Source organism: Haliaeetus albicilla, chromosome 7, assembly GCF_947461875.1.
Source record: "Haliaeetus albicilla chromosome 7, bHalAlb1.1, whole genome shotgun sequence".
Taxonomy (NCBI): Eukaryota; Metazoa; Chordata; class Aves; order Accipitriformes; family Accipitridae; genus Haliaeetus; species Haliaeetus albicilla.
This window is the reverse complement of record NC_091489.1, coordinates 3,012,240-3,030,243: the sequence shown is the minus strand read 5'-3', so window position 1 is coordinate 3,030,243 and position 18,004 is coordinate 3,012,240. Positions and strand designations below refer to the sequence as shown.

General features: G+C 42.2%; 1 long non-coding RNA gene across 2 annotated transcripts; it reads left to right on the top strand.

The window, feature by feature from the left end:
* Positions 1 to 5,719: 5,719 nt before the first annotated feature.
* LOC138685978 (uncharacterized) lies at positions 5,720 to 10,671 on the top strand. 2 transcript variants are annotated; one of them, XR_011325321.1, is made up of 3 exons: positions 5,720 to 5,826; positions 7,851 to 7,991; positions 10,056 to 10,671. It is a non-coding gene; the product is annotated as an uncharacterized lncRNA (long non-coding RNA). The 2 variants fall into 2 exon arrangements; XR_011325322.1 differs by lacking the exon at positions 5,720 to 5,826 and having other exon boundaries at positions 7,556 to 7,991; positions 10,056 to 10,141; positions 10,286 to 10,671.
* Positions 10,672 to 18,004: the final 7,333 nt, after the last annotated feature.

Below are 18,004 nucleotides of genomic sequence, written 5' to 3'. Positions count from 1 at the left end.
TTTGCTTTCCATCAATGATCTCTGCTGGGATGCAGCTTAGCATTTTCTGTCTCTCATCCAGGCAAAACCACTCAGCCTCAGAGAGCTCTTCTCCCTTTGCTTGGTCCTTTTGCTTCTCCCTCATTTTTGCCAGACCCTTTGCCTTCCTTTTCCAAGAAGTTGGTTCTTCCTTGGGCTTTCTCTTCCATTCAGAGAGAGTATATTTTGAATATATCTGTCCCTGTCCACAGCACATCATTTTCCAATTAACCGGAATGATTCTTTATGTGTAAAATGCAAACCAGATGATAACTTCTCTCAGCTGCAAATACATGCTGCTAACTATGGTCACAGAGGGCATCACATACCGACTGATGTCAGTTCGTTTCATAGGAAAGACCATTGTTTTGCCTGGGAGAAGTTATTTGTGGCGTAGAAAAAAAGAGACTGTCCACAAGGGAGGCAGTTACAGCTTCCAGATTCCCAAACTATTTCAGCCCTGAAAGTCAGAGTATCTGAAAGGATGCTGAAATAACTGACTGGTGGCTCAGCTTCTTTCGGGATGCAATTCCCAATCGTACAGCCACAGTCCCCTTCCTCACTTGAACAGCCTCTTTCCTCTACCCATTCTCCTCCTGGTTCCTCTTCATCTATCCATGTCTTCTTTCCTCTTCCTGCAGAACAATTCGGACCTTCAGCATTGTCAATCTCCTCCAAAAACACAGTGCTGAGGTTGGGCGTGCGGACGAGGGGGAGGCAGAGGCATGGAGCAGGGTCCATCTGGCAGTGCTGCCCCTCACCCGGCAGAACGCAGACTGGGAGCTCTGCTGCTGCTTCTCTTTGCTTCACCTTAATGAGGCTCCCATGGAGAGCAGAGGAAGCTGAAAGGAAATAAAAAGATTCCTGACAAAAGGAATGTAAATAGACAATATGCAGGTGAACAAAGGAGGAAAAGGAAAGCCGTGTACAAGCCAGCAATTGAGTGGTTATGGTCGGTAATCAACTTGTCAGTTTGATTTTAAGACACAGCAGAAGAGATCGATAATTCTTTACAGCAGCTTAATGCACACCTAGGGTTTAAAGTGTTTTGATCATCAAAGTCCTTATTTCATGGATCACTCCTGTGCTTAGTAAGTGGAGGTGCTTCTGTATTTAGCATGTCAATGATGGGAAGGAGAAGGGAGCAGAGAAGGGAATGGTAGAAAAAAATATTCAAAAATGACACTTAGACAGACTGCCACACTGGTTTAGGTGGAGCACCTCAGAAAAATTTGGGGAAGGAAATGCTCACAGGCTGCTGTGAGACTGAAAAATGAAGATATTACACTTAGGCGGGGGGTGGGTTGTCGCTTCTATTATTTTGTAAGGACACATTGTTTATCTTTGTTCTGCTGTGGAGATCCAGACTGACCTATTCCTGCTTGCACAGGAGTCAATGAGTCCCTTTATCTGTAGTGCACTAGTACAAATAGAGAGTGCTTAGTGGGTATATAACGGCACGAAATCCAAACGCTGCCATTTATCACCCTCTTTGTACTGAATTAAATCACTACGTGAAATGCACTGAAGAATCGAACCTTTATTGTTTTGTTGGTGAAAGGATTGGGTCCCAGAATTACATCAGTTGTTTTCTCTAAACAGCTATTAGCCTCCTCCATTATACTAACAGAACTGGTTTCCATCCTCTGGCTCATTTATTCCAAACCAGCATTATTGAAGTGAATGGGGTCTAGGCCCTGGATATTAGAAGAGCTGTTGGTCTACTCATAAATAACAAGTTGTCAAGGATTTTAATGGAAACCCTTAGAGTGCTGTAAATCTGTGCAGTTCTGCCTGCATCCCCTCCCTCATTTCCATCACAATATCACTCCAGTGGGACTGCAGCTTGCAGCATGTGCCAGGCAGCCTAGATTGGTAGGACATGGGGGAAGGAGGGAGAAAAAAAAAAAAAAAAAAGCTGGAGATGGGGTGGGGGGATTCAGAACAGTTGGTACTGCGGAAGCATCTGCTGGGTGGCCGGTTTCGGAGTCACCTGGCCTATTCAGCGTGGCGAGGGGAAAGGGCTATTCATCGGGGGGGGGGCTGGAGAGGGGAATAACAGAACCAGGGATGCTTGTGGAATAAAGACGGATGTATTGCAGTTTACATTTCGCTCCGTTGGTCTGTGAAGCAGTAAATCTCGGCAAGTAGAGGGTTTTGTTAGGTTTTGATCACATTTTAAGTGGTAGAGCTAGTGCAGTGGTACTGCATAGACTGTCTCTTGCTCTTAGGCAAAGAGGACTTTCCTTTTCAAGCTGAATTTTTTTAACCTTCCTAGCCAGTCCAAACTACCTTCAGGGAAAATTTGACCCCACGTCCTGATCCAAACAGCAATGTTTCTGTAGTTCACTGGATCTGGCCAGGAACTGGGTTACTACAAAGTATGCCCTTTGACTTAGTCATCGCCCAAATATCTGTAGCTCAGCTGCCTGCTCAGATCACAGCACCCTGCTGCATACAACACTAAAGTCTTCTAGGAAGGAACTTGAGCTCACTCATCCATTCTCCGTTGGCTATATGACATTATGGAATATATTATGATTGGCACAGCCATGCTCGTGCCCAAGCCACTCACAAAGCAGACGAGGCTGCACAGGGGTCTATTTTAAGAGATCATGTGGACCCTCTGCCTTCTGAGGCACCAGAGCTCATTAAAATTTGTGTGCAAGGTCAGTTTAGGCTTAAATGTAGGCTTGCACCCCGGTTTACCATGTAATATAAATAAAAAATTACATTGGTGACAAAGCTTCTACTAGCTTCAGAGTGCCCAGGGCTTATAGTCTTATATAATTACTAGTCTGGCACTGAGGGTCTAAAATACGGCAAAGCCATCAGCAACACAGATCCTAAATTAATGACCTTAAATATAGCTCCTTTCACATTACAACCTCACACGACAAGCTCTGAAGAAGTAGGCCTTACAAGACTTATGTTCTAATTAAATATTATCCCTATGTTACAGACAGGGAAACAGTTATGCAGACATGAAGGAATTTGGCCAAAGTCACTCAGAAAATTTGTGGCATAATCCCCCTTTCCCTCGCCAGATTTAACATTCATTTTGAGAAAAGCTGAACAGCACAAGAATTGAGCCAGGATGGAGAAAAAATGGATGGCTGCCAAAAGGGATTGATGCCCTTCAGACTCCAGGGAGTTTTTAACCCTTCCCAATGGTTTTCCCAGCCTGAAAAACCTGGTGGGGTTCATCAGGCTGTACTTCTCCTCTACTGATCCATAAGAGATTCGCCAGTGGGAGCAGCTGCTTTGAGAGTGAGTTGATAACTCAAGCCCTGAGGCACTTACATCTGTACGTCTCGTTCCCTGCCTGCTTCCCTTCCCCAGTAACAGGATGAGACTAGAATATTGCATGTGCTTTTATAATGTCTATTCCTGTGGGGCCTTGGTCATGATTACAGCATCTAAATGCAACCAGAAACAAACAGGGACAATGAAAAAGACAAAAAAGATGGTCAGCCTGACGATTCTGAACATTTTTTACACTAAATTTGTTTCTATTTAATAATAAGTTGCAGTTTCATAAGCCATACAGTGTAGTTAATTCCTTTTTTGATAACAATTATAATATTTTTGAGAGCAGCTGCTGCACATGTTATATAGTACAGCTGAGAGAGCCATATGGATTTTTAATTCCTAAGAGTTATTACTTGGTTGTAGCAGTATGTATGAGCCCATGCTTGCCTTAATGGAGTGATTAGACTTGACAATCCTTCTTTAAAGAGGGCTATTGTTAGGATAGATCTGATCCAAAATGTAGGAAAGTTTTGGAAGAGGGGCTCTTCATTACATGAAATGAGAAGATCAGTATTTTTTTTAAGGCAGCTCAGTGTTTTCTACATCTTCAGGAAGTTCTGTCTCTGTTAGTATAAGATAATTTTAATGACCTGTATTCTGTCCTTTCAGGACTATACCTAGAAAGTGTGCCTTGAGGTGTTATTGTTGCTTTACACTGGTGGCTTTTTTAACAAATCAGGCAAAATGGGGACGCTTAAACTTTCTTGCAAGCTACCTACTAGAAAGCCCCTCTGCTCTTAAAGGAAGAAATCTTATAAGAATACTCAGAGTTACAATCCTAACACATATTTTGGAAGAGACGTAAACTTTGAAAGAGACATTAAATCATATTTCTCCATGAACTTTTATAAGACAACCCCTAAACATGAGATTCTTACACTTTATCCTAAAACATGTGGCCCAACAAGAGACAAAAGATAGACTAGATGCATCACTGTGGGATCCTGAATGAAAATTTCTTCAGTCCCCGTAAAGGCTCCAATCCTTCTGTTTACAAGCAGCAGAAGAGAAAAATATGCTGCTTTAATGTAGAAGCTATATATACCTATATATCACTTGAGTATGCTACAGATTGCTCAAATAAATCTGAGGAGCTCTCTGGATCTTTAATTCTATAGAAAATGTTGGAAAACTCTTAACCTTATGACACATATCAGGCTTGTAAAATTTAAAATGAATTCTAGTAAATCTGCTGCTGGCTGCCATGGAAATGGAGCAGGTTAGTTTAAAGGAGTCAGTATCACAAAAAGAAAAGGGAATCCAAGCTTTTTTGTGTGTGCCGAACAATTAGCTTAGAACAACCTGCTCCATTTTTAGCCATCTCAGTCTGTTTCCATGGCAGCAGGAACTGAATTCATACAACTGTTGCAAAGTCTGGATGTAAATGGTGCTACCCATTGTGTCAGCAGCACCAGCAGACCTCAGCCTAACTTCAGTTTCCCAAAGCTGCTAAGTTTGTTTTATTATTATTTATTTAGGATGATTTTTGTGCCATTTTAAAGATTTAAGACAAGGTTGCTCTAGGCTCTGTGCGCTGCCATTAGCCCAAAGTTAGGTTAGCACGGACAGACCTGGTGCAGACCGATCTGCAAACTTTTGCCTGTTTAAAACCAAGCCCTGAAATCCCACCTAACCCCGCACAGGGTCTCATGACAAGGTTTGTTGCCTCACAAATCAATCCTTGATGGGATGGCCATTGCTGCTAGGGGACCAACATTTGAACTCTGTCAAGAACTTCGACACGCTCCGTCACCTGAAGCTGTTGGGGGCCTCGCACCCACTCGCCTCCCTCCCTCTAGCCCCCCAAAATCCCACACCACGGCCCAAAGGCAGAGCCCTCTGCTGCCAGCCCCCCACACGAAGCCTGCCCGCAGAAGGGGAGCTGTGCTCTGAGGTGAGGACAGGTTTCGTACCACAGGATCCCCGCCCGTGAGGAAAGGGGACAAATCCTGTCAGGAAAACCCTCCCTCGCAAATCCCCTCCTCACACAACACCTCCCACAACCCCCCGCGCAGCCTCGGCGCCCCTCGCGAATATTCAAATCAACCCCATCCTCACAGCTGTGATTGGCTGTGGCCGTTCAAACCAAGCCACGCCCCCCTGAAGGAGGCGGGGCCGATAGCGGCCGTTAGGAGGCCGTTGGCGCCGGGGCAGCGCCGGAATGCGCATGGGCAACTCCGGCGCACGCCCGTGACGCCAGCGCGTCCTCTTGTTGTCGTAACAACACCTCCTCCCCCTTGCTGTTTTTATCCAATCAGAGCCCCTCCCGGCCGCTTGGCCCAATGGAGCGGCGATATGTTAATACCGGGGCGGGGAGGAAGGGGTGGGTGGGTGTTAGGCAGGTGGGTTTGCCCAATCAGGAGGCGGGAAGGGGTGGGGTGCTGCTTCCCCTCAGCCGTCGGGCCTCGGCCCGGTGTTCGTCCCTCAGCGCTTCCCCGGGACGGGACGGTGGTCGCGCCGCCTGTCAGCCCGTCTCGGCCCTGTCGGTGCCTCCGTGTAGGCCTGGGGAGGGGGGTGGTGTGAGGGGGAGCGCGGCGGGGAGCGCGGCCCGGTGCCGCGGGGTGCGAATTGCCCTTGCTCCGAACTCAGCGGTGCCTCCGGGCCTGCTTGAGGACGGTTCCGGGGGATGGCGGTCTCTGTAAGGGCCCTCCTGGCAGGTAGTTCCCGCCTGGGGAGTCTCCTGCTGGCGTTGAATGGATGCCGAGTCCCGTGTCAGAAGTGCAGGGATGAAACTTGGCGGGGAGGGCAAAAAAAAGTGCCTCAAAAGTTGGGCTGTAGCCCTGGATGGGTCTTTTGGGTTGGAAAGGCTGCTGCTGGCACGAGGACGGAGCGTTGGGAAAGCATTTCTGTCGTCTCTTGGATGGGGAAGCCAAAATATAATTGTGGTGTAGTCAGTTCCTAAAGGACTAGTAAATTTACATTTGTGCCTGGGTCACGGCGTCAACATATCGCTTGAGTTGTTAGAAGTCAAAAGCTTTAGTGTCCGTGCGTCTTGTTTTGCACAAAGTTTGGCAGCCTGTCTCAGAATTCCCCCACTGATGCAGTTGACTTCAGACATGTGCTACCAGTCATTAGAGCAGTTCTTTATTGGCCCCAGTGTCCCCTGTTGTTCTAACACTTGCTCTTTGCGAGTATGTACTATCCCTAATGTTTAATCTTTCTAAAGTACTAGCTTGTGTTTGTTATACATATTTCTCTCATAATGACCGAAGTTAGGCAAGAAGTCAAAACTTAATATGTCTGTGAGCTCTTGCCAGTATTTTCTGGATTCGTGCCTTGAGAGAAGAACATGAAGAAGCAGTGTAAATGGCTCTGTTCCCAATCCAAATAAAGCATTATTCAGAGTTGTATTCCAGGAATCTTTGTTTTTCACCACTCGTCGGAAATATCAATGGAACTGTTTGTTCTAGCAGTTATTGCTAGCTAGCATGAAGCTTTTGAAACAGTAAGAAATTGTTGGTTTCTTTGGTACTCATTTATGACTAATTGCCCAGATTATCATCTAAAGCAGGCAGTTTGTAAATAATACATCCACAGTGAGCAAAAGCAATCCACCTTGATTGATTGCCAAGGTCTAATTGAGCAGCGATTCTCCATCTCCCTCTGAGTCCAAACAGAGAGTTTGAAATTACAAACCTTCATTCTCTTGAAACTGCTTCTGCTCTGCGATGCAGCGCGTGGAGCTGCTAGCGGGTATGGCTTTTGGGGAGCAAGAGAGAACAAGGAGTGAACAGCACACTGGACAGATTATACTGTCTCAACAGATCAGTTAATGGATATGAAAAATAATCACGTGCTTATGAGTGTGAGTTGGTTAGGCTATATGCATATGAGGATCCCTTTATTGTTTTTTTGCAGTCAAAAAGGTGAAGATCAAAATATTTGTTCATGGCTTCCCTTCCCCGCCCCCCCCCGCCCCGGGCTTCTTTCCCCAGAAAATTAGCCACTTCCCTGGAAGGAGTGAGATCTGTAGGAAGTATTTGCTGGCTAGGAACATGAGCAGGGTGGTAAAGCTCTTCCCAAAAGAATTCAACTTCTTTCTCAGTGTCTTCCTGCAGAGTAAGCCCTTCTTAAAGCCTGACTTTCTTGTTGGCACAATTATTTTTTGGCTATCAGACTTAAATTCTATTATTTGCATGTCAGAAGGGGCTACCTTCCAGCATATTAGAAGCCTCTCCTGAATACTAGGCAAAGATTAATATGCTGGGCTAGAGGAAAGCAAATAGTTTTCTCTGAAATTAGTGCTGGAAAAGAAATCAGGAAAAGTAAGCAACTGTCACTTAAAATTTTTTTAAGTGCAGAGGACTGAAGGAAAGTAGTCCTGATTCTTTAATCTTACAATATTCTTACAGTCCTGTTTGCTGTTACAGCTAAAGTTACACTTTTGCAAAGTTCTTGCAATAGTTTGAAAACCTAGGCCTAGAAAATCTGCTTTAGAAAACAGCTTTAATGCAATTCTTTCGTAACTTTTGTAGTGTCCCTCTGTTCCGTTTCCCTCCTCATAGTTAAGACATTTGTAGCCCAATAGCAGATCAAGGAAACGCAAGACTTACATCTGTAAACTGGACTCTGGCTGTCAGGGCAGAGGCATCTTCATTACCAAATCTGAGGAGGACATAAAACCTGGACAGGATATGATCTACCAGCTCTACATCTCAAGGGTAATCCCTCCATTCCATGTTTCAAGATTGCTGCTTTGTCACTGAGCTGGTGTTTTAATACCTGGTTTAGCCTTGCCTTGATGTGGTCAGTCAGCCATAAATAGCATTCACTGGTCATTTTCTTCAGATTCATCACCGTCAAAAGAATTCATTGCTGTCAAAAGAAAAATGTCTACTTTGCATGTTATTCTGTAAAGTCTTGTTCAGAAATGACTTCTAATATTTTGAGAGAGAATCACCTTGACAAGAATTCAGGGCATTCCGGATAGATGAACAAGGAAAACTTTATCCCTCATCAGTGAATGAGCACTTAAAAGATACTAATTTTTCATGAGTCCCATTAAGCCCTATCATCCTGTTCCAAATAAATGTCTCACCAAAGTGTTTTTGATTGACACTTTTAAGTCATGTCTCTAATGAAGTCTAATATAAAAACTTCTGTAAGCTTCTAGTTGTTTAGACTTCCAATAATTTGAGGAGCAAAACCTTAATTTACTTTGGTTTATTGTTGACCTTTGGACACACTTTATTTTATGGGCTAAATTTGTTTGACTTTGCATTGACCTCATTGTTATTTTTTAGGGGATCTTCCAAGGTAAGAATGAAAGTCTGTGAATGTCTGGGAAAAATAATAAAAGGTGGAAAGGAGGACACATGAAGCCTCTGGCTTGGAGGAAAAGAAAGTAGGAAATCAGATCTTCTTGAGCAGGAGATAGGGTGGACTAACCCACAGGCTCCTTTTCTGCTGTTAATGTTTCATTCCTTCAAACACTCGCTGAGCTGTACAAAGACCAGCTACGACTTTAAATTAAGTGGAGATCCTGTGAACACTTGCTGTAGTGCAGACCCAAGCTCTAGTTTGATCAGTGTTAGGGTCACAGGCTCCAGTAAGAGACATTTTCAGTATCTTTCCCAGGTCAGCACCAGGCTAGACTATGGTAGAAGCATTATCTGGCAAAGGAGTTCAGTAGGGACAACAGCTAGGCTTGTCACCTTTGCTATAGCGATTAGTAAGTTACCAATGTTGTTCATGTGTTTTAAGCAAGTTTAGAAGGAAATCAGCTTCATGTTCGCCTTCCCAGCCTTTTATTGGTAGATTTAAGTTTGATCTGAGGATTTATGTGCTGGTGACATCCTGTGACTCTCCAAGAATATTTGTCTGTAATGAGGGCCTTACACATTTTGCTACTTCAGCATCCTCTGACCTTTTGCATAATAACGTGGTAAGTAAACAAGCCTATTAGCAGAAGTTAATGACAGCTCAATATGTAGCAACCAGAGATACAGAGAAATCATAATGGTTTGACTGTCCAAAGCATGTTTCTCTTGAGAATCTCTAAGCACTTCATAAATACTAGTAATTCATCTTTGTAGTATCTGAGTGCCATAAATAAAATTATGCATGAAATATTTGAGCAGATTCTGTAGTAGAATACAGCATGTGTTATAGAATACAGCATGTGTTATATTATCCCGATCAGTGCTGCATGCAAGTTTTGGCACAGTTAGTAGTTTTATAAATACATACCCAATTAACTTTCTGTATTATTCTGGTACTATTTTTCATGAAGCATTATTGTGGGGGGAAAAAAAATATTTATAAGAAAAAGAAATCTTGGAAGAAAAAAAGGTCCTAAATGCTAAGATATTTTGTTTTTACTTCTTTATGAAAAGAAGTTGTGGCTTAGCTGATGGCTGGAAAAGGTTCTGGTATGCAGTTCTGGATCATTCCAACACAGAATTAGCTCTACTAATAAGTGGTTGTAGAATGGGGCCTGACTGAGAAAGAAGGTTATCTTCCATTGAAACTGCTGATTTCTCAGAAGTGATGGAATTGGAATGCTGATGAGATTGCAGTGAAGTGAAATTGAAACTGTTGAGCCTCATTTATTGGGTTCTTTAGAGTAATGGGATCAGTATAGGGCTGATCATATTTAGTGCCATTAAATCTTCTGTGCTTAATTAAGATGCTTTGTACATTATGCAGTGCGACCAGGATCATGTAGAGAAGAAGGGAGGAGGCTAATACCTTTCTAACCCTGCATCTTGTTCATTCATTTACAGGATAATGTATGCATGCATCTGACAAATTATTCCATTAACAAGAACAGAGTTAATTCTGCAAGAGAAAAAGACCCCGGTAGTAAGAGGTAAAAAGGAGAGAACATTTCTAAGCTACTCCCAGAGGGGGTAGTGTTTACCTTTTCTTGTACATCTTCATATGCTTGACAGAAGTCTTCAAAACATCTCTTTGTGTTTCCCCAATGCACTGTATGTTTTGCTGTTGAATAAAGCAAGCGAAGAAACTCAGATGAGTGACAGAATTGAACACCAAAATTGGGAAGAATACTCCACAGAGGGGAGTTTGCACTTCAGCTTGACAGCATCCATTGGATTTGTTTCAATTTTTGTCTTGAGATTAAATGCTTGCCTGCTTTTGCCAGGTACACTGATTTGTCTAATAAGATGTTACCACCCTCTGAACTTTGCTTGTAATCTTAGATCATCATCCTATAACAATTCTACATCTTTACTGTATTTGTTATCTTTGTCAGCTGTGATAGGCACTTTATATTAGTTTACCTAGGCGTAATTTTTTTTTCCTATTGCAAGCATTTCTTTTGCAATGTTCCTTCTGTGTTCTTTCTTTGTAAATAAATCAGCTGCAGTGCTATGATTGTGCAAGGTATAACTCTTATAAGGTGATCCAGGAGTATACATTTCTTCTTTACATTTTGCTTCCTAAATCCTTTCCTGTACTAGGAAATGGGATTGCTCTAACTCAGTAATAGTTTGAGCAATAGAAGTTTCTAGGCATGAATACAGTTATAATGATATAAAGAAGCAGTACAGAGATTGAGCTGTTGCAATATTAGGGTATAAATACACCAGTTCAGTTACATTTGTGTTTGTTACCAAAGTTTCCAATATCCTGCCCTTTCTAGGAAACTGTCCACTTTTAACAACTGCATGCAGAAATATGGCTGCGATACCAGCCAGATGTGGCTGCATATAGCAGATGTTATTATTAAAATATGGGTAACAGCATATGCTATTATGAAACGTAACTATCACATGTGCTCCCCCAGTTACACCAGGGTAGTTTTCACTTCAAAATACGCCGTTTGATATTATCTTGAATCACAAATCCAAGCTCCAATTGCTTGAGGACCCTGATGAGAGTCTTTCCTTGATCTTGCAACATGATCATGTATTAACCGGTCTCTTTTTCAGCCTGTTGGTTGCTAGCATCAGCCTCTTTCTTACCACCAGTTTCGGATCGTTTTGGCTCTTGACAGATTCCCGGAGCCGGCTGGCTGGTGGGTGGCCGGCAGAGGGGGATAGACTACACCGAATCAGTGGGGAAAGGGGGATTGTGCTCCCGGACACATGCGGGGAGCGTTGCCTGCCTGCAGAAGTCCTCACCTTTGTGGCCAGCTTCACTCCAGGTCTTTGCATACAGAAGTATTTCAGAGTTATGCATTACCCTCGGTGGAAGGTACTCGGTAATGGAAGGGGCAGACTGTGGTTTTCAGAGCACAGCGAGTTAATGGCAGATCCTCCTCTTCTACTCCCAGCACATACTAGATTGGTATCAACTCTGCGTTTGACCTGAGGCTATCATTTCAAACTGAGCGTGTTACTTATTTGTTTCCCTCTTTGCAATATATATATATATAAAAAAAACAGCTGGCATCACTCTACCAAGAACAGGCTGGATAAGAAGGTGTTTTTTTCCAGCATAAGCACCTTGTTCACAAATCCTTGTTGAAACCAGCAACAAAACTCCGGATTTCCTATGTTTCCTCTGACCTTAGATGCTGGGATCAAGCACAGTGCATCCCCTGGCCTGGCTCCACACATCTCTGTCACCTGTAAGAGATAATTTAACTTCCTAATACACCATACATACTGTGTTCTAGGTAGCCATCAAATTGCATAGGAAATCCATTTATACGCAGTTTGAGGCAGGTAGGTGGGGGATCTTTTAGGAAGGGTTTTCACATCAGTTACCATATCTTATCAGTCCTAGTAATAAAGGCAGCAGGGCCAGAGACAGAGCCCATTTTGTAGGCTCTGCTTTCTGCAAAAAGTTCAATGCCAAAGGATGGACTGGATTCACAATTTCTCCTTTAGCATTTTCTGGAGTCACACAATACAAACACAGTTCAACTCTAGGCAAGTATGGGTGCTTGAGATTACACCAGCGATGTGGTATAGACCCATTTCTTTAGCCCATCTGTGAGCTCAGATATGCTGAACAATATTGTCTCTGTTGCTCCAGACTGGGTATGAGTTTTAGCAAATATCAAGTAAGATTTGGAGCCACTGGATGGCTACAACTCCAGTCCAGACCCAAGAGATCATGCAGTATGTCGTCATCAGCCTGCAACAGATCAGAGAGTCAGATTAGCGAGTAAAAAACACTCAGAGGACTATATTCACAATGTTTTTTCTGTTTTCTAATTCCACTCCTCTGAAACCTAGATCTCCTTATAAAATATTAAATGCCTTGTGGCAGCAGCATACCAGTTATTTGACGCAAAGAACAGCATAGTGTGTCCTAAGTTACAAACAGTGGAAGCTACAAATAAATTTGAGGACAAAGGAAGGGGAGGAGGAGAAACTAGGTGGTAATATCTATCTGTCCAAGAACTATCACCTTTCAGAAGTATTCCGCAAATAGTGGGTGCTAGCCAGCCAGGAGTGAACTGCATTCAGTGAAAAAGTGCATTTCAGTAGGCCCCATCACTTGCCAGGTTTGACTTCACACTGTAGTAAGGAGAGATGTGAGTTACTCAGCGGGTGATTTTTCTTCCTCTGACTCAGCATTGTATCCTTAATTTACTATTTATAGATGTTAAGGCAAAGCATTGAAAGATCAAAAGGTTCCTAATTTTAGTTTTAAAGTGATTTAGGAATGAAGGATTGAACACTGCTAAGGGGGGAACCAGTTTGCTTTCTGTGCTAGATGATTAATCAGCAATATTCAGTGTATGATAACTGTCTCAGAAATTATGTACTGATGTGATAGAAGTTATATTTAGAAGGGAAAACCTTGACAAGGAAGGTGCCAGCTTCTGCTGCCTTCACTTTGACCATCATGTCATTACTGGAAACAACACAGGACAAATATACTGCCAGGCAGAGGATTTTCAGGAACTGTTTTGCAAGCTGTTCGGTAGTCCCCAGCACGGGTTTAACAGAATCTGTGGGAGAAGTGTCACAAGCTGGTGGGGAAGGGTGTGCTTTCTTTCACTATACGATTTCAGTCTGCTTCCAAAGCATGTATCTGTTTTGCAGTCTTACAGTGGTAGTATGGAGTAGCTGGTCTCAAACTGTGATGCCTTTATGAGCAATGGCACATAGGTGATGATAAGCAAGTACCACCAAAATAACGAAACGCTTTCCTGCATGCAGGTTTGTAGCATGGAGGAGCAAGCTAATTTGGGAACCCCCTTGTGAAGCAATATCTGAGCTATCTTTAATTTATTTCACCGAGAACTGACAATGCAAGTGCAGCTATGCCTTAGCTATACCACTTCCCGAATCTGAGCTAGGCTGTTTAAAGTTTCAGCCTGTAATATGGACATACCATTAATTATTGTATTTCCTTCCTTATGGGGCTTGAGCAAACCTCTACTCCCAAAATTTTGTCTCCCCAAATCAGGGAGATCGTCTCTTCTGTAGACAATATTGTTCACTGGGAACTGACAGAACCACTTTGTTGTTTCTTTTTTTTAAATATACGCTTTAGCAATTGCTTCCATTTTTACAGCTTTGCTAGCATGTAACATCCATCAATAGATGACTAGTGAAATTTGCCTTTAAAAGAGAAATGTCAGGAGTTTCTGGGTGTCCTGATGTGAAACTCTTGTACTGGAACTTGATGTATATATGCTTGCTATGATGGTATCTGATTGCTGCCAGCTCTTGTTTTGCTCAATGAAAAATCGTTTGCTAAGAATGTCAGTGTGGTGTCTGATCTACTTAGTGGAACACAGTTAGTGAGGGAAAAAAGTTCTCTGTACTGAACTTCAGCTGAACAGCTGAGTGCTTGCACCACATCTCGAAAATTTTCTATTCGCAAGTCAAGATATGTTTAAACCAGACCTGTACATTTATGACTCTTCATAAGACTGTAAAGAGCATAAAAATAAATACATTAATGTGGTATGGCAGAGTCTCACTTCTCAGGCTCATGAAGAATAAAGGGTGGAAGAGGCTGAAATGAGGAACACCAACTGTGATCTTGTAAGTCTGGGGGTTTGGCAGGGCTCGTTGTTTATATTGCTCCATTGAGAGTCATTCGTTTTGCACTTAACCCTGTTAAGAGAGCACTCAGCTACTCACAGATATGCCCGCCCTTGGCCTAGTTTTCATCTGATTAGAGGCAAAAAGACCTCATATGTCTGACAAATTGCTTCACTGGATAAGGCAACTTATTTTTCAAGCTCAGTTTCAGAAAATGTACATTTATTTACTACATATTAACAAAACTCTAGATAAGGAGGCACTGTCCCCATCCAAAGCACTCACAACATCCGCCTTGATAAAAGAAGGATTTGAGGCTAATCCTTCACGTTTCCTCTACCAGCAGCAGAACCAATACAACCCAGTGCCTCATTCTGCCTGACCTTCATCCTTGGGTACGGAGCCTACTGCTGTTAATCATGCCAGTTCAAGTGTTCAGCACTCATACTTTGAACTTTGCCTGTGGAATTATGTTAGAAAAATGCTGTGGTTTTGTTGTGATTTTTAACAAAAGCGCTTTCCAGATCTGCTGCAGAGGTAGCTACAGACGCTGTTCAATTGTTTTCTGTTCATTTGTTCACTGTTCAATTCCTTTAGGTCAGAGTGGGCAGTCATTGAGAGGAGGTGGGGAATGAGCAGCTGACTGAGCAAGAGATGAAAACCTCTGCCCTAGCAGAATAGCAACATGAAATAAAATTAAAAGGTAACCAGTGTCCCATCCTCACCTTTTTTTAGCTCATTTTTTAACAGTAGCCAGTTTTGTAATATAGACTGAGCTGACGCTCTGCATTTCACCGACCTCAGCAATGTTGCACCAAGAATGAATTTAGTGCATACCATCAATCTGATTTTGAATCAGCTCCTGATACAAGCTATTTAGCCTTGTGAGACAGATGTGTCTGCATTAAGGAAGACAATTCCAATGCAGAACATCAATAAAACATTAATCTTTTCATGTATTTTAATAGACCTTTTGGTAGAAATTAAGCTACCCACTCCAAGACTGTTCCTATGTAAAAATACAGTACAATGTACGTCGCTGGAAACTACCACATATACAACATGCAGTTAGTCAGGTCACTGTGAGAAAGATCATGTGAGCCTGGAAAGGGGTCACGAATTGCCTCCTTGCTCTTCTTCTAGTAGCTAGATTCTCAGCGCAGTGTTTCACTGCCATGTGAGTACCTACACAGTGGAAGGTAGAGGGATTTCTGAGTTGAAAGGAAATCTGCTTGCAGGTGGAGGGAGAAATTTCAGTTTTTCCAGAGACCTTCTAAATACTGGAAGAATATTTGAGTATAAAGGAGAAGGACATGTTCAGCGTAACTAAAAGTTGAGAGGCAGCAATCAAGGTAATTAGTACCTCTCTCTTTTATCCTTCATCCTTCAGTTCTGGAACCAAACATACATGAAAAAATGAAGCATGGCATATTAGAAACACTGTCTGTACAAAGCATCACTAATGGATTGGGAAAACATGGTTATGACAACAGTATTGTGGATAGGGAAACTGAGGCACGGAGCTTGTTGCTAGTTGGCAGAGATGATTATCTGTGTCACCGGATCTCTCTGGAACTTTCTCTGTGACCCTCAGAGTGAGGAACAGCATCATATATCATTCTCTCCAATGTGGAGAAGATCATTTTGATAGACTCAGTCTGGTTTTGGTTCCTGCTCCAGCCGTTAATAGCACAGACTTGGAACCAATAGCAAACATAACCCTTAGGGGCTTTAGCTCTTCCTGAGTCTTGGACAAAGTGTGAGGTCCCACAACATTCATTTCTACAGCCTTGATCTGACCATCTCAGAGTTGATAGTGAACCTTCATGGTGCTGTTGGATATATTCAGGCCATCCATCACCTCTTAGCTTTTAATTCTGGAAAAGTGAATTTCATTGAGCTATTATTTTTCTAAAAGTCATCTATTTCAATAGCAGAATCTCAATAAAAGAGGATCTATGTCTACAAGAAGAAGTTTCTGAGCTGTATAGTTCTTCATTGTTTTGTGTCACTGTGGAAAAAGAAAAAGGATACAGAACTAATTCTTTCAGGTTTTTGTTTAATAGTGGTATCAGTTCAGGTACTAAAATGGCCAGATTTGTAAATGTAGTCAGGAAACACCAAATCAAAGCAGCTAGTTTCAGAAGAACTGGATTTTTGAAACTTCTTCAGCGCGCTGTGTGTGGCCCTGACCAGTGAGTTAGGACAGGATGGCATATCCTTGGGAACAATTGCACTGGGAATGTGCACTTTTTATTTAACAGCTTAAATGGAAGCTGGCCATTTCTGGCTTCTACACAATTGCTAAATACTTAAAAATCTGTCCCAAGTTGTTACAAAAGTTTAGTCCTTTGAAAGCCCCTAACACATAATTCCACAGATAGTTAATATTTCTGAAAAATCAGATTAATCCAATTAGGTTCCCAAATGAGAATTAGACTCCTTTAAAAATCTGATCAAAAGTGACTATAGCAACTGCACCTTTTTGCTTAAGTTGAGGAAAACCAGCCAAGCTCATATTAAAAAAAAAAAAAAAAAAAAAAAAGCCACTGTCCGCTTGGTCTGGCTGCAAAGCACATTTTCAATAAGTTTATGCTCTAACAAGCTGTATCAGTTTCATCTCAGTAGATCTGATGGTTATTGAACAGCGTTCAATGTTCTGGAGGGTGCCAGGCACATAATTGTTTTTACAACACTGTAAAATGAATCAGACTGAAATTAGTGTCACTCAGCAGAATCACTTTCCTTCCCTTTAAATTACTTAATCTGAGGGTTAATCAAAAAGAAAATGAAGTATTGACACTGCCCTTCAGCTAAGGGCAAGTACAGGTTCAGTTGTCTTCACTTCATTTGGCTAGGAGGAAATGTTTTGCAATATCTGCACTTGTAACATGTGCCACTTCCCTGCTGCTCAGCCCAGGGGGGAGGCAGGATGGTGCTGACTTTTCAGCGCTTCCCACTTAAAAGTCAAATTGGCAGAAGAAGGAAGCTGCTGCCTTTTTTTTTTTTTTTTTTTTCATTTTAACTCCTGTGAAATGGGAGCTAGGAAAGAGGAGTCACAGGAAAGCTAGGAAAAAGGGTATTTATGTGGGGAAAGTCCTCGCAAGACTAGACTGGCAGCTTCATCTATTATAAAGCACAGAGACATTCTCACCCCTCCTTCGGTGCCACTTGAGCTCAGGACCAGAGGGGATGCAAACAGCTAATACAGCTAAGACATGCCGTTGTGTACAAATCTCAAATACCATCTCCTTGACTTCTCAGGTATAAATTGGCTCCTTGCTGAGATAAACCACCTCCTTTGTTCTGCCCACTTTGAATTGTGTATTTTGGAAGCAATTTCAGTAAATATCTCTGCCTTGAAGGCTTTCAGGTCTCACTATATGTGACTATTGCTTTGTTCTGATCATTCACTGTAGCGGGTTTATTATTTTTCACTCCATCATATTTTGTATGCACGCAGGTTTCAGTGGCATTTATTAGTAGTATGTTTTTAGAACAACGTCTGGCTGATGAGTTATATCAATAACAGCTGGGCAAAGGAAGATGATCATGAGCTATAATTATTATATACAGCAATACTGTCAACTAAAGGCTCAGAGAAATTATCTAGGCTAGAGGATATCTGTAGTTTCAATAGTGCATAATCCCTTTGCAACAATACAATTATGCAAAATGAGATTAAAGGGTTTATCTGCATGTGAAAATTGCATCAGTTTCCCTTCATATTGCTTTTCAGCTGGTGTAGATAATATTCA